Source organism: Simochromis diagramma, unplaced genomic scaffold (genome assembly GCF_900408965.1).
Source record: "Simochromis diagramma unplaced genomic scaffold, fSimDia1.1 OVJJ01000685.1, whole genome shotgun sequence".
Taxonomy (NCBI): Eukaryota; Metazoa; Chordata; class Actinopteri; order Cichliformes; family Cichlidae; genus Simochromis; species Simochromis diagramma.
In genome coordinates this window covers 8,274,122-8,289,029 of record NW_024387477.1, presented here as the reverse complement: position 1 = coordinate 8,289,029, position 14,908 = coordinate 8,274,122, and the positions used below count along the sequence as shown (strand labels likewise).

At 42.3% G+C, this 14,908-nt stretch overlaps 1 protein-coding gene and 1 long non-coding RNA gene across 4 annotated transcripts in view; one reads left to right on the top strand and one right to left on the bottom strand.

The window, feature by feature from the left end:
- Window positions 1-4,237: 4,237 nt before the first annotated feature.
- LOC120723737 lies at window positions 4,238-11,490 on the bottom strand. Its single transcript, XR_005693819.1, has 3 exons — window positions 11,076-11,490; window positions 9,045-9,106; window positions 4,238-7,239 (listed from the first exon to the last, which is right to left on the bottom strand). It is a non-coding gene; the product is annotated as an uncharacterized LOC120723737 (long non-coding RNA).
- nexmifb (neurite extension and migration factor b) overlaps window positions 8,704-14,908 on the top strand; it is a 53,953-nt gene continuing 47,748 nt past the window's right edge. For 2 of the 3 annotated variants that reach the window (XR_005693818.1, XM_040015404.1), the window contains exon 1: window positions 8,704-8,823. The gene's annotated coding sequence lies outside the window, so the exon portion shown is untranslated. The remainder of the gene's footprint in view (window positions 8,824-14,908) is intronic. The other variant, XM_040015405.1, reaches the window with a different exon arrangement.

Here is a 14,908-nt window from a genome sequence, read left to right as displayed (position 1 = left end):
CAAAGAACATGCTGCTGATGTACAGATAGGATGATGTCTTCTTGTTGCGCCCACTCTTTCTGCCTGTACATGGTTACATACATATTATCCTTCACGGTGATTCAGTGCAAAATTAATATGTAGATCCCTTAAACATGCCCAGAGAGCCACGTCTCCGGTCCCACGACAGCCACCCAGAGCGCACAGGTGATAAGACGCATTCAGCCACACACGTCAAATCCCTGCTGACCCTCCCCTCGGCCTGTTGCTGAACTCCTCCATGCTTATTTTCATCGGGATGACAGGCAGACCAGGCTGAGACTCAGGGCGATCCCTCTGCAGCAGACAGTTAGCTCGCTCCCATCCCACTACAATGGAACCAGCATGTGGCCAAGGGCGTTTACGCCTTAATAAATATGCATCGATGCCTCAGAGAAGATGTAGTTATTTCCACCGTTTTGTGTGGGAGTGTAAATTTATGTGCGTAATCCCAGTGTACTATATCAATGCTCCTGGTCAAAATGAGAATGAATATTCACACATGCGCGCACTTGCACGCATGCAGCTGCTTCTTTTAAAGTCAATAAACACACATACGACGGCATTACCATCTCTGCACAGATACAGTGTGCTGCACATGACGCAACCTCTGAGCAGATGATCCAGGACACACATTTTGCATGTGCATGTGTGTGTGTGTGCAGTGTTTGCTGCAGATACCAAATTTAGGAATGTATTTGGAATTTCAATATGTTTGGTCCTCACAGACAAGAATAATTCTCCATTTTTAGCATCATATAAACAGCTGAATATTTTCCAAATCTGATCATGCAAAGTTAAATAGCTCCCTTTTTGAAGGCAGTTGTACTCCTTTTGTTCTTTCTTTTTCTCTCTTTTTTTAAAAGTTTGGTCTCCATTGGTTTGCAAAAATGTTGTTACTTTGTGCAAGATGCTAAAGGCTGGCAGATAATAGATGGAGACCCAGTAAAGTGACTACGGCTGCTGTCAAGAAATCCCAGTGGAGTTGTTCCATTATTCACAGTGTGCAGAGTGGCTTCAGGAGGGGGGGGGGGGGCGCTGTGTCTAAATGACATCATCATCATCAGTAGCGTGGATCAGCAAAAACAAACAAAAAAAAACAACTCGGTCAAAGCTACAGCACTCTTCTGAAAAGTAGCGCAGAATTAGTGTCTACTTTAGGAGAGATTATCTTTTCCGAGTTTCAATCTCCATAAGAAAGGTCATGTCTAGAATTACTTCTGGCATTAAAATTTTGCTTCCTGCGAACATAATTGGTCGTTCATTTCAAACTTTTTGAAATGACACGGTAATAAAACTTTCTGAAATCTAGTTGTGTTAAAAAAAAAAAGAAGAAATAAAAATTTTAATGTAAAATAAAAATACAAAATCAAAGCTCCATATAACACGGCTTTGAAATCAGACGCAGGAGAGCTGCATGCGCGTCTTCTGATTGTGGCCTGTTATTGTGATAAAGACTTAAAACTGATTCACAAGATTCACCTGCAGCCTGCACGCACATGTTCAGTTCTGCTATTTGATTTGCAGCCAGTGCATCTCATACAGAGGCGGCAAATTAAGGTCCAGGTAGCCCCCCACCCCCCACCCTTCTTAGACTGCTTGGTCAGGCACGCTGATGCTAATGCAGAGATGGATTCACGCAGGTTACAACTGTCATAATCTTATTGGAGATTTCACACCGACTGTCAAACCTGGTGAGCATCAAAGCCTGAAATTTCAGCATTTACTTTCCCCTCTCAGTGAATAACAGCCTTTAATTTTACATTGGCTCGAATGTCAGAATCACCCCCTGTGGATTTATTTAAACTTTAAACTGTGTTAGGTAGAAACTGCCCATTTTTCATATTTAACTCAGGACGGCCTTTCAGCTTCTTAATGTGATAAAACATTATAAAGTTACAACAACAAAAAAAAACCCAAAAAATCTTTCAGGGTGTGCTGGCCACTCGTAGTTTACACTACATGTGATCACCTTGTTATTAACTCCATCCTTCATTAAATCACTTTAAATTGAATAAAAAATAATGAACCACACAAAATAATAACAGCTGTATAAATGGGGGCTATCTGCTCAGCCATGAGACCGCTAATATGCTTTTTGTTGGAATATATGCTTCTTTGTGAAAGCAATTAAATGAGAGCCCTTGATTTACAATCTAGTAATAAAGGGAGATAATCCTGTAGAAAGAACAATGCCACTCTCTGTAAGAAAACACAGAAATAGCATGATGCTCCCACTCCACACCTGTGTAACAAGAGTTTGGACATGTAAAGCTTCCAGCTGTGATGGGCAGCTGTTTGGGCGTTCCATTTAGAGAGCTTGTCAGTGAAGCTGTTTCTCTGAAATACAGAAATACAAATAATATGTCATTCTTCTTCTGGTCCCTACCCATTTTTCTGTTATTTACATCACTGTGTGCTTTCTTTAAAGCTGCTGTCAGCTGTGCGTGTATGCATGTTAAATGTTTGTAAGGAGGCTGGTTTCGGAAAGAGGAAATACAAGTTTTTAAATCTGGGTGCAGATTCCAGTTTGCTCTTCTTGATCTTCATGTCAGATCTTTGCCATGCACTCAAACACTACATGTACATTTGCACATTGACCAGTGTGCAGCCTTTGGCCTGTCTCACCTGTCTCATGAAATAGATATGTGAAATGTTTCTTTGTGCTCTATGATATGGGATTATATTGTAATATCCCATATCATCTATGGGGATGCCCTGCAACAGACTGATGACCAATCCAGGATGTACCCCACCTCTCCTCCTGACACCAGGGATAGGCTCCAGCTCCTCTTTGACACTGTATGGATGGATCTTTGGTGATCAATATTTATTTCTGCCATCATCGCTGATAAGCCAACATTTTCACGTCCTAATTTAAATGTTTAAATTATACATTATATAATTACATGTTCTTCTGACACTTTTTTAGGTACGCCTTGCAAAAACTATCTTGGACACGCTTTTCCTTTTAGAACAGCCTAATTCAGCACGGCATCGATTCAACAAGGTGCTGGACAGATTCCTCAGAGATTTTAGTTCATACTCACATAAAAGTATCACAGAGTTGTTGCAAATTTATCAGCTGCACATCCATAATGTGAATCTCCAGTTACATCAAATCCCAAAGGTGCTCTTTTGGATTTCGATCTGCTGACTGTGGAGTTCATTTGAAGACAGTGAACTCATTGTCATGTTGAAGAAAGCAGTTTGAAAAGCTCTGAGTTTTACCACAGAGTGCGTTTTCCTGTCAGAGGATGGTACACTGTGGTCATGAAGGGACGCACATAAGCAGCAAAGATACTCAGGTGGGCTGTGGTATTTAAATGTTGCTCAGTGGGTAGCAAAGGGGCTAAAGCGTGCCAAGAAAATATCCTTCACACTATTATACCACCAGCAGCAGCCTGAACCACTGATACAAGGCGGGGTGGATCCGTGCCTTCATGTTGCTTAATCCAAATTCTCACTCTACCATCTGAATGTTGCAGCACAAGGAAAGATCTTCTACTGTGCAATCTGATGATTTGTCCTTAGCTGACAGTAGTGGCAGCTGGTGTGGTCTTCTGCTGCTGAAGCCCATCTTTAACATGCTGTGTGCTCTTCTGAATAGATTGGTTGTAACAAGTGGCTATTTAAGTAACTGTTGCCTTCTGCGAGCTTGAAGCTTACAGGGCATTCTCCTCTGACCTCTGGCAGCCTCTTCGCCCACAGGACTGGATGTTTTCTCTTTTCTCTGCAAACCCTAGAGATGGTTATGTGGGAAAATCAAAGTAGATCATCAGGTTCTGAAATACTCGAACCAGCCCATCTCATACCAACAACAATGCCATGTTCAAAGTCACTTAAATCTCCTTTCCTCCCAATTCTGATGCTACCTTTAAACTTCAGTAGGTCATCTTGTTGATGTCTACATGTGTAAATGCTCTGAGTTGCTTCAATGTGATTGGCTGATTAGAAATCTATGTTAATGAGCAGTTGACCACCAACCTAATACAGCTGTTTTCAGGTGTATTTGTTAGCTGTACGAGCAAAATGTAAGTTTCAACATGAGTCTTTACAGCTGAGCACATTTTTCACATTAATTCCACTATGGCAGTATTTATTACCTCTGTTTACTGTAAAGACACAAAGAAACTCTAATTATAGAGGAATGAAAACGTTTCTCTCCTGGCAGCTTTGAGTTTACTTAATAACTTACTGCACTGAGAGAAGCTGTAAGTTAATTTGTCTCTTTCTTAAAACACATCTGTACTGATGTATGCAGTTGAAAAGGTATTTTAAGAAGTATGGATATAATTTCTGTTACTATGGAGTCACTATGGAGATCATCAGCGCTTGTACTTTACTTCTACAGTGAAAACATAGGTAATCAAATAAATGCTATCTATTTCAAAGGTAATTTGCAGCGCGTGTGTTTGTGTGCGCTCTCTTTGAACGCGTTTCAAAGGGTTATAGATAGACATGGTTATGAGGATGGATCTAAGAGTAATATCAAATATTTAAGAATACCAATCTGTCCTTGTGTGTGACTTCAGTAATAATGTGACTGGACGAATTATATTGGAGACATTACAAATTGATCACACAAGAGGAAATAAACTGTTTAGTGTACAGCTGTTTGCAGACAGACATCGTGCCATAGGACAAGAATCAGCATTTAAATCTAAGCTATCAGGGTGTAATTTTTAATAACAACCTGAACAGCAGTGTTGCGTCTTGTTTAATATGGATACAGATTTCATCTTCTCCAAATGTAAAGATGATTATCCAAAGCCTGCCATTCCACAACCAAGTTAGCTTGTTGAGTGCTATGCTAGCATGATCTGTTGAGTTATGACAGTAGCATTTCTTTGTAATTACAGCAGACTGACTAATACGGAAAAACTGAGACATACCACTGGAACTGAAATTTCTTTGGAGATTGTAAGTTGAATACTATGTATTCTTATGCTTATTTGAAAAAAACAAAACAAAACAGTGTTTATAGCCTGTATATGAAAGGTTGACGTGGCTTAAAAATCTAAGAAGACTGCACTAAATGTCAGACACGGTGGTGGTAGCATCATGCTCTGGGGCTGTTTTCCTGCCAGTGGTACTGGTACATTGTAAACAGTGGATAAAACAATAAAAGGAGGGTGTTAGGTTGATTTTGGTAATAGTTGACATTATTGTACTTAAATTTGTAAACCTTGTCTTAAACTGCATGTTCAGATATTCTTCTGTTCCTCCCCTCCATATGTAGGATGTGGGGGAGGCAATTAGTTATAGTGTTTAACTGCAGGCACATCTCATCTAAAGGTTCTGTGCCCTTATTTAGTAAGGATGTTTACTTCTTGCCATTTATGGCCTCACCTATGCTTGTGTATTCACAGAATAAAAGGCTGCAGGGAAGACTGGGGGTCGAAGTTGGCTGGGAAAAGGTGGAGGAGCGTTCAGTTCCAAGATCCTGATCCGATCGGCTTCTCTTGCGCCGCAAGTTAAAAACCGGTTAAGCTGTTTGTCTTGCTTTGTTCATGGGTGATAAGTCTCTGAACCAGCAGGGCCTGCAAGCGGAGACCCAACAGAGGGCTATCTCAAGATTACTCAATTTTTTCAAACAAACAGCTAGCAAGATGATAATTTGGACACAGTCTGTTCCAACAGGAAAATGATCCAAAATGAATTAAAGCTGGTTTTGGAGTGGATAAAGCAGGCTAACAATTAGCTTCTGGAATGACCCTCCCAAAACCTTGACCTCAGCCCTATTTAGAATTTGTGGACTATGCTTAAAAGCTGGGTGTGAGCCAGGAAAGTAACCGATTTAAATGAACTCTACAAATTCTACCAAGGAGAGTCGTCAAATATCCTGTCAGAATTACGCCGGAAGCTTGTTGATGGATTCTAAAAGTGTGTGGTTCAGGTAAAACTTGCTAAGGGACATTTAATCAAACATTAGTGAACGTATGGACTATGGATTAGATGGATGAGAGAAAATTTCAAATATATTAAAAGTCTTGTGCACCCAATTCATGTTTGTTAAAGTTATTAATGATATACGCTCTACAATTATTCCACTCTGTAAAAAGAACAGTTCAAAGAAATCATTAAAATTCCAAAATGACCATGACATTCATGGTCATGATGACTATATATAGGCAACAAATAGCTATAGACTGAATACAACAACCTCCTGAGAACTGAAGAAAAAACATTTTTCAGTTTAACTGTTTTGTAATTTCCTGCCTCTTTGGAGCTAAAAGAGGACACCCAAGCATGTGAGATATCTTTGGAAAGGCCAGGACGTCCTCTGTTTAGTACATCAGGACTTAGTAAAGTAGTTGAAATACGTCAAAAGATATAGACCAAAAACAAATGTCCATAATAATCCACTGTATGTAAAACTGTGACCCAGTTTAGATAAACAGTAATCGCTTTATTTGGCTGACAGAATACCTTTTAGTTATAACCTGATTATTCAAGTTTAACCATGTTAAATACGATGGGAAAGACATTTTTAAGCAAGTGAAAAATGAATCAATTGGAGACGTTTTGTTTGTAAAATGTTATAAAACAAATAAAAATATCCACCAGAAGTTCTCAAAATCAGACCCTTTATTTTTCAGACTATCGTCAAATCATCATATTTCAGGGGTTGAAAGAAGAAATGTTTAGTATTTGTTATTCATTAAACAGTATGAAACCATAATTGTCATTATACCAACCAATTAATTTAATGACTAACTGTTTTACAAACTGACAGCTGACACTTCATGTTTCAGTCCGTTGTGCAAAAATGTTGAACATTTGCTTTTTGCTGCCTTTCCTTGTTGTGCACATCTGATGGAAGTCTTTGTCATTAGCAATAGCAAACTCTAATTTTAGAGAGGCGGATGTGAAACACACAGATTCTAGATCTGACCGACAGTCACTGCTATGTGCAAAAAGACCACCTCCAGGGAGAATTTTATTCTATTTTATTAGGCAAACACTACAATTGAAGATTCAACAGATCTGTCTGCAGTATACAACTGAATATAAAGTTAAAGCGGGGAAGGGTGAGTCCTTTGTCCCACCTGTAAAACTGTCAGAACCCAAAGGCCAAGACTAGAGTCAGCAGTACTGTGGGTCATCTAACCTATTTAGCATGCTGACAACTTGCATAGGGTTTGGCAGTCATCCTCCTACATCTTCCACCCTGTGCAATCACCCGCCTTCAGCCTGAAGCATGTTGTACGCCCTGGCCTGCACAAAGAAACACAGGAATGAGAAAATGTGAACAAGTGTTTAGGTGGATCTTAACTGTGCAGCTCACAGACCCTCAAAAGAAATATCTATTATGGAAGTGTTGATTTCTAATAATAATCTAAGCCTGGACGGTGTAACACACATGCACTAAACAGGTCCCTTACCAAAAGAAAAAAAGTGACAGTGTGGAGCAGAAGTAGACTACAGTAGAAACGCAATCAAATACAACTGTGTAAGACACGCAGAAAACCACTCCCAAATCAGTGCCACTTACAAATGTGGTGAGTTAATGATGCCTGTCTACCCTGTCACATGTGAAGGATGCACTTTGGCCTCTGAAAAATGAAATCAGGCTGTTGCCACTTTTTAAAATAACATTTTATGTTTTCAGTTTGACAATCGATCAGTATTCAGGGAAATAATTAAATAAAACATTTATTTGTGAACATAAGCTGAAAATTGGACAGTGACATCTAGCCTAATGATTATACCTTATACACACACACACACACACACACACACACACACACACACACACACACATATATATAGGATTTTTTTTGTTTTACATCCACCTGTCCACCCGATGACAAAATTACTCTAACATATGATCTTAAATCCATAAAAATACTCAAAAAACATTGTCCCCTCTTGAATAGACGTTAATAACACAAAAATAATCATGTACATGCAAAACACGTTTTTTTTTAAAGTAATGGTTTATTGAGTCTTGCTAATCAAATTCATACTGAGAGAGCGAGACAGAGAGAGAGAGAGAGAGAGAGAGAGGGAGAGACGCTCAAGTCTCCCCAAATATCGCTTCCAGTCCGGTACGCATTGTGAGTGGGCCTATCACACAGCACAGCAAACATGAGTAGCCTATTCATTATTCATGTCATTGCAGTTGCCCTGTTATGATACAGTCCTATTTGGAGTGGGCTATACCTGATTTGCTCAGCGCGTCCGTCAAAGCAGTGCGTGGCCCTGCGTCGGCTGGCTGTGCGCGCTCATAGGTCGGACCAAGAAGAATCGGAGGGGGAGCAAGTAAAGTGCGCGCCTACGAGACTGCGCGTCGCAAGGAGGGGTAGAGGTTCAGCTGAAAAAAAAAAGAAAAAAAAGGAAGGCGAAAAAAAAAATACACCGTGACAATGGCAACATCAAGCATCTCGTAAAAGGTAGATAACAGGCGAGGGGGCGCCACGAATCGGGAGTTTGAGAGGCGACGGTCCCTGTTGGTCCCGAGAAAAGCGGCGATATTAGGACATGCTGGCTGCCCTATAGCGCGTTTCCTGGAATACGAATTCTTCCGTAATTGAAAATGGAGCGGCGGGGGAGAGGAGAGTCGCGCTGTCTCCATCATTGAGAGGCGCGTCCACCTGCTATTACTGGAGGCCCGGGCTGCTGCTGCTGCTGGTGGTGGTGGTGCTGGTGGTGGCGGCAGGGGAGGGAGGGTTGGGGGACATGCAGGGGAAGTGTTTGCCTTTCGGGGGAAAGACGCATCTCTGATACTGTCCAGGGCAGCTGAGAAGGATCCCATTGCGACGGGGGAAAAAACGCAGTTTGGGCGCACACGCTCTGGAGGTAGGCAGAGAAAACGCTATTATGCTGCTATTCAGCGTGCCGTGTGTATTTGAATAGAGAGCGAGCTCTATTTGGTATGCACAGGACAGCCTGATTTATACACACACACACACACACACACACACACTGATTTATATCCCTGCCTTCTTGATTTGGTCTGATCGGACATTTTATTCAAAGGGGGAACTCACACCATGCATGCGGTGTAGTAGCAGCCCTACCTCCTTGGGACAGCTGTCGTAGCCTACATTCATTCGTCTCTGCTCCATCGATTACCTTCTCCCTGCGAAAAAAAATACCCCCACTTACTTAAAGCACAAGCTCCGATCTATTCGCTTAAGGCTCACAAATTCAATCCAAATACAGATGCCACGTGTGGTTGTTCGCGTTGATGCCAGTTACCTTGCACTGTTTGCATGTTTTGAAGGCAAACACTGGCCTGTGGACGTCATTTTGAAGCAACGTAATGCATCCCGAGCAGTACACTAGCCCAAAATGAATAAGAAATGAATAAAGGGGGAATAATCTATAGTCCAAACTGATGAATGATTCATGAATGAGCTATTGAAACCTAATGGGATAACACATCATCTCTCTAGGCCCCTCCACTGTGATGGCGAATAAATGATTCATAAACGGTTTATAAGCACAAATCCTTAAAATTGGCCTAAACATGACGATAGCAGAGGCTCACACGCAGGTGCACCAAGGCATGTGTGAATGCCTGCACTGTCGGGTCACTGGATCAGTAGCTTACTGTGTCTGTGCTCCCCTGTAAGGATGCTTCATGACAGATGTTTACTGGATGTCCCAGTCTACCACACTGTCAGCCAGACGAGCTGCTCTGAGAAATAATGAGCTGCAGCCCAAGATAACAGCCTCTGTGCTTGGTTGTTGTGGAGGTGTAACTTTGTTTTAAATAGGGATTTAATTGGATTAAATTTTAACGAGCTAGAAATGTGCCTTGCCTGATATTTATTGGAATGCCTTGTAAGATGGGATTTTCAAATTAAAAAAGAAGAAGAAGAAGAAAAACTTGGCAAATTTATCGCCACAGTTAATGATCTGTTCAGCTCACAGTTATTGACCCGACATGACTTGGTTTTTGATTTGTGTTTGAAGCCTTTGTAGCCTACTTGACAGGGTGCTTTTGACTTTGCTGCACGTTCTGAGAACACTGTTGGATTATTAGGTTAAGGAAAATATGTAATATGTGATGTTAAACTGCAGATGTCCAAGGGTGGGGAGTGGGGGCAGGTTTAGTGAGCTGTTAGTAAAATGTCTGTCCATCCCCACTCCTCTAATGTGAGGACAGGAGTGGAACCCAGATGGAAGGCCATGCATTGATTGAGTCAAAGAGAGCCTATAAGAGGGCCAAATTGAGTTGACACGTTGATGTGGGTGTCATTATCACGTGTGACGGCACAGTGCGCCATTGGACCCGAGGCTATGTGACGTGTGGAGGGGGAGAGGGCCTTGTTTGAGGATCATAGATACGGAAATGATGATAGCTATCATAACAGCCGTGCCTTAGTTCGGCGGCGTGCCACCGAGTGCGCCGTGGAGATTCGTCTTTTACGGCATTTGCCACTCACATTTCCTTCTGGTCAGCCTCATTGCTGTCACCAAAGTGCCATTTTCCGTTCGGTTGAAATTGGGTGAGAAATTGAGCCCAATGACACATTTCAGCACCGTGGCATGGTTCCACGGCAGCGAGGACGGCACTGGCAGGTTTTCTGAAAATGTGTTTAAAATGCTATCCGAGCGTTATGTTGCAGCAATAAAACCAGCAGCTTGTGTACATAGTCTCTTATCTTCCCCTGTCCATGTGTGCACCGTGGCTTCTCCTCTGCTCAGCCTAAAGGCACATGTTGGGCCTCTACTCTCATGTCTCTTGAATGGGAAAGAATCTCAATTACACACAATGAATGGCTCCTCATCAGTAATCCTTTTCCCTACAAGTGCTCGCATTCTTCATATCTCAGGGTCATGCTTCTGGTTGACAGTGTGTGCATGTGTGTACCGAGCAGCAAACATTTATTTGTGTTATTGATTATTTTTCCGTAATTCCCCAGTCGCTTATGTTGCATTATCCTGCTAGAGCACAGGTGAGAACATCTCATTAGGCATACAGAAAGGCCATTCCTAGCTCGTATGGAACCCTGCTGTGTTTTATGCTTGGAGCGCTGTGGTTTTCAGTATAGAAGCACCTTAGCCGAGTCTCGGTCTGTGCAGAAGCACGCTGAGCTCACCGGGGCCGACTGCATGTTTAAGCACACTGTGCTTATGTCAGGCCACTGTATGCTGAGGCCTGCTGTCTCGACTGCAGCCCTGTGCTGGGGTTGTGACGGGCTGGCTGTGGCCCAGCGGAGGCAGTCTTCCTCTGTGCTGCTGCTGCTGAGTTCTGTAATTAAAGGCAGAGGTAAGTCCAGGAGAGAAAGCTGAGCTCTGATTGCTTTTCATGGCCGCGAGGAGAGAGCTGCAGTCTGTCCTGAGGGACTGAGGCGCTGCTGAGCTCTTTCACCGCCAGCTCTGCTCCCCCCCCCCACCCAGACAGGAGCCGTTCCAGGGAAGACGCACATTTGTTTTCGCATACTACTTGCGTGCGCACAGACGTAAACATACTCCAATGCAATCTGCAGCACGCACACAAACACACCATGAAATGCACAAATACTGTACACATGCACTGGCTGAGAGAGGGAAACATTTTCCCCTGTAGCTGAAAGTCAAACTGTGCTAAACTGCTTTAAAGAACGCCCCGTTTTAAAGAACTCAAGTGTCAGTGTGAGGCGAAAACTGTTACAGTGCCGTCATGTAATGAACTAGAAACGACGCAATCAGAAGGACATTAAGGAACTCACCTTTTCATTGGCTGCTCTTCAGCATTGACGGAGCAGTTCATGTGTGAGTGGGCTTAGTAAGTGTAGAAGTGAGCCCACCCCTCCCCTCCTCTTTCCCTTCCATGGCAGCAGCCAAACCTACTCTGCACTCGGAGGGCAGAGCAAACACGGCCATGCTCACGTATAGGATCTGGGTGGGCCCCAGCGCTTTTAAAAAAGATGAGAAAAATGGCCTCAGTGCTCTCCTCTCCTCTTTCTGTGGACTCATTCACGACAGCTGGCTGGTTAAAGCACACTGAGGGTTTAAACCATCACATGCCTTACAAGTCGTATCAGAGAGAATCCCATGGAAAGCAAAAGCAGAGTACTTTGAGGATAGGAGCTTTAAAAAGAAAGAGAGAGAGCGAGGGAGGGAGGGAGTGTTTCGATGCTATTTAAATGCCAAGTCCGGCCACATTTTTTTTCTTTTCCTACGTGTTCATGAATTAGTTCTGCCAAGATAATTAAAGTAATGCATCAGGATTTCAGCCATTAACAAATAAAAGTCCAATTAAACTGGGGTCTATTAAACCACTTTCCACATTGCCTACTTGATCTCAATATGTAGGCTGGTGGCCACTGGGACCATGAGCATGCAGGCTTGACGTTCATAGCTCATTTCCTGCTTCCACATCACACTCTTATATTGCAGATAGACAGATAATGTGAAATTTCCCCTGTTCTGCTCACACACTCTCCCGGGCCCCCTTGCATTTTCAGCTCGTGGGATTCTTGAAACAGATAGTGAGATGCGATGCTGGAAAATTTGAGAAGGATACTGAAAGAGGCGGAGATCTAACGCAGTGGACACAGGTGCGCCGTTATGAATGGTGTAAAAATGGCATATTCACAACGTGACTGGAAAGAGAGGAAGGTATATGACAGGGTTGGATTTTAATTGGTTTCACACAATGTGCTCCTATGCATTGTTTCCTTTGTAATGGTGCACACAGTGGCAATAACAGCTCAGTTTTTTGTTATATAATAACAGTAATAGATTCCTCTTGTCTGCAGTGCCCCTGGTCTAATTCGAACATGTTTTTTTTTTTTTAACTAGATTCCTCATATTTGAGCCATTTGGAGCTCTACATTCATGGACACGTACTGTCAGTGTCCCGAATACTGGATAATAGGCCACATTTGTTAGCCTTATTTTTGATTTGGTGGTTGAAAATGAGTGGATGTGGGCGGGTTGAAAAAAGAAGGACTGATAAAGTGAAAAAAAGGGACCAAAACATTAGGTAGGATGCAAAAAACAAACAAAAAAACAACCCAAAACAAAACAGAGGAGCTGCCTAGGAGATGGGGGACGGACATGGTGGGAAGATTAGAGGAAGGGCTGGATGGACAGACGGAGGGAGAGGGGACAGAAACAACAAGAAAGACGTAGTTAGTGTTGGTGGTGGGGGTTCGGGGCACGTCTTTCCAGTACAGCCAGTTGGAACAAACAAACGGTCGCGAGACAGACAGTGTTGTTTCTAATGGGAGAGAAGCTCGCTGTGCCCTGGATGTTTCCCTCCACCTTTCATTTTCTAAATGCTGTTTTGTCTGTTCACCACTTAACAAGCCACCAGCGCCTCAGAAAAGAAAACCACGCTTTATTTGCTGCTGTACATAATTACCAGCCATTCAAGACAGACTTGTTTGCTACTCTAAACGATGTTGTGAATTTATGTACAAATAAGAGACAGGCCATATTTTGCTGTAAATCTTCTTCTTCTTTTTTTTCTTTCTCTTCTTTTCGCTCCCCAAGTCGAGTATTTAAAATTTATGGCGTGGCCAGCGTTCGCTCAAAGATCTGCTGCAATTCACTTCAGTTTAATTGTGCTGCTGTTTGTGGAGACTGCGGCATTTGTGCCCTAATCAAACATTAGAGGTAATTGAATCAAATGGCTATTTTTAATCATAAGTTGTGGTTGATGCAGGCGAGCATGATGGGAAGAAGCGAGAAAAAAAAAAAAGGTCTGTGGAGCAGATGCAACGGTCTTTCTGTCAGATGCAGTCAGCTGACGGATGGCGCTTTACTTTTCATTTACCATAGCGCGCCAGAGGCAAAACATAATCCATGCATACTGCTTCTGAGCAGAAGTCAAATGAGAAATGTTTTTGAATATCTTAACACAGAGGATGTGAATTGCGTTGCATACATGAATTTCAAGTTGGATCTGACCCTGATCTGTTGGATGATGTTGCTGATGATACAACAGCATGACTGCTATTCTACTACGGGTAATAATTATAATCATTCACAGCTAGTGGTCCTTGTCACAGGAGTGGGACACAATGGAAATAATAATTAGGACTTCTCATTTCAGATGCATCGCAGGAGAGTGTATGAAGTGTGTACTTTGACTTCTAGGATGAACAGCTGTGTGTATACTCGCCTGTTTATCAGTGTGTGTGTGCTTTAGCTCTAGCAAGGCCCAGTAAGATTTCTCAGTCTCCTGGTTCTGGGTTTTCTTCTGCTTCGGGACTCCTTTTGTCTCTCGCACACTCACACTTACTGTATATTTTCCATCATGACAGTGACCCAGTCTCTGCTGTCATAAACAAGCAGCTAATTGTAGCGTAAAGATACTTGAAGGGCCAGGATGTCAGCTTCACATTTATTCTGGGCTCACCCCTGACAGCAGCACTGGGTGACGTACCGAAGCTCTGTCATGCGCAAATAGACATTTTTCAACTCACTATCTCTCGGTGCTCTTCTAACCCATTTCCCCAAGTCATCACTCAGCAACACTGACAGAATACGACCCGCATATATCACAGTTGAGCCAGTAAAATGCTCTCCACGAGGAGTCAAATATGCACCTCAGTGTAGCCGCTTCTGATAAAAGGGCTAATTCATCATTTAGTCACACAAAGCCTCAGAGATTCTTTGTAATATTGGTTCAAATTCAGCATTGCTGCATTTCAATGAATAATATCCAGGTTTTCCATGCAGGTATTTAGCTGCGATTTTGAATAAAGTGCCGCATTTATTTGTTCCGTTTATGCATCTCTTTGCATTTTGTATTTTCATTATGATTGGTTGTGCTTTTGTATGAATAATCACTGAAATTTGTCCATCGCAACAAGCACCAGAACCAGCCAGAAGGCGGGCACCGAATGCCTGTGCTGTTTACTCTGTCTTTTCTTTTTATATCATATACACTGATTAAAATTGTTCTTTAGCTCATTGTAGAGCGTGTAATTTAATTAAA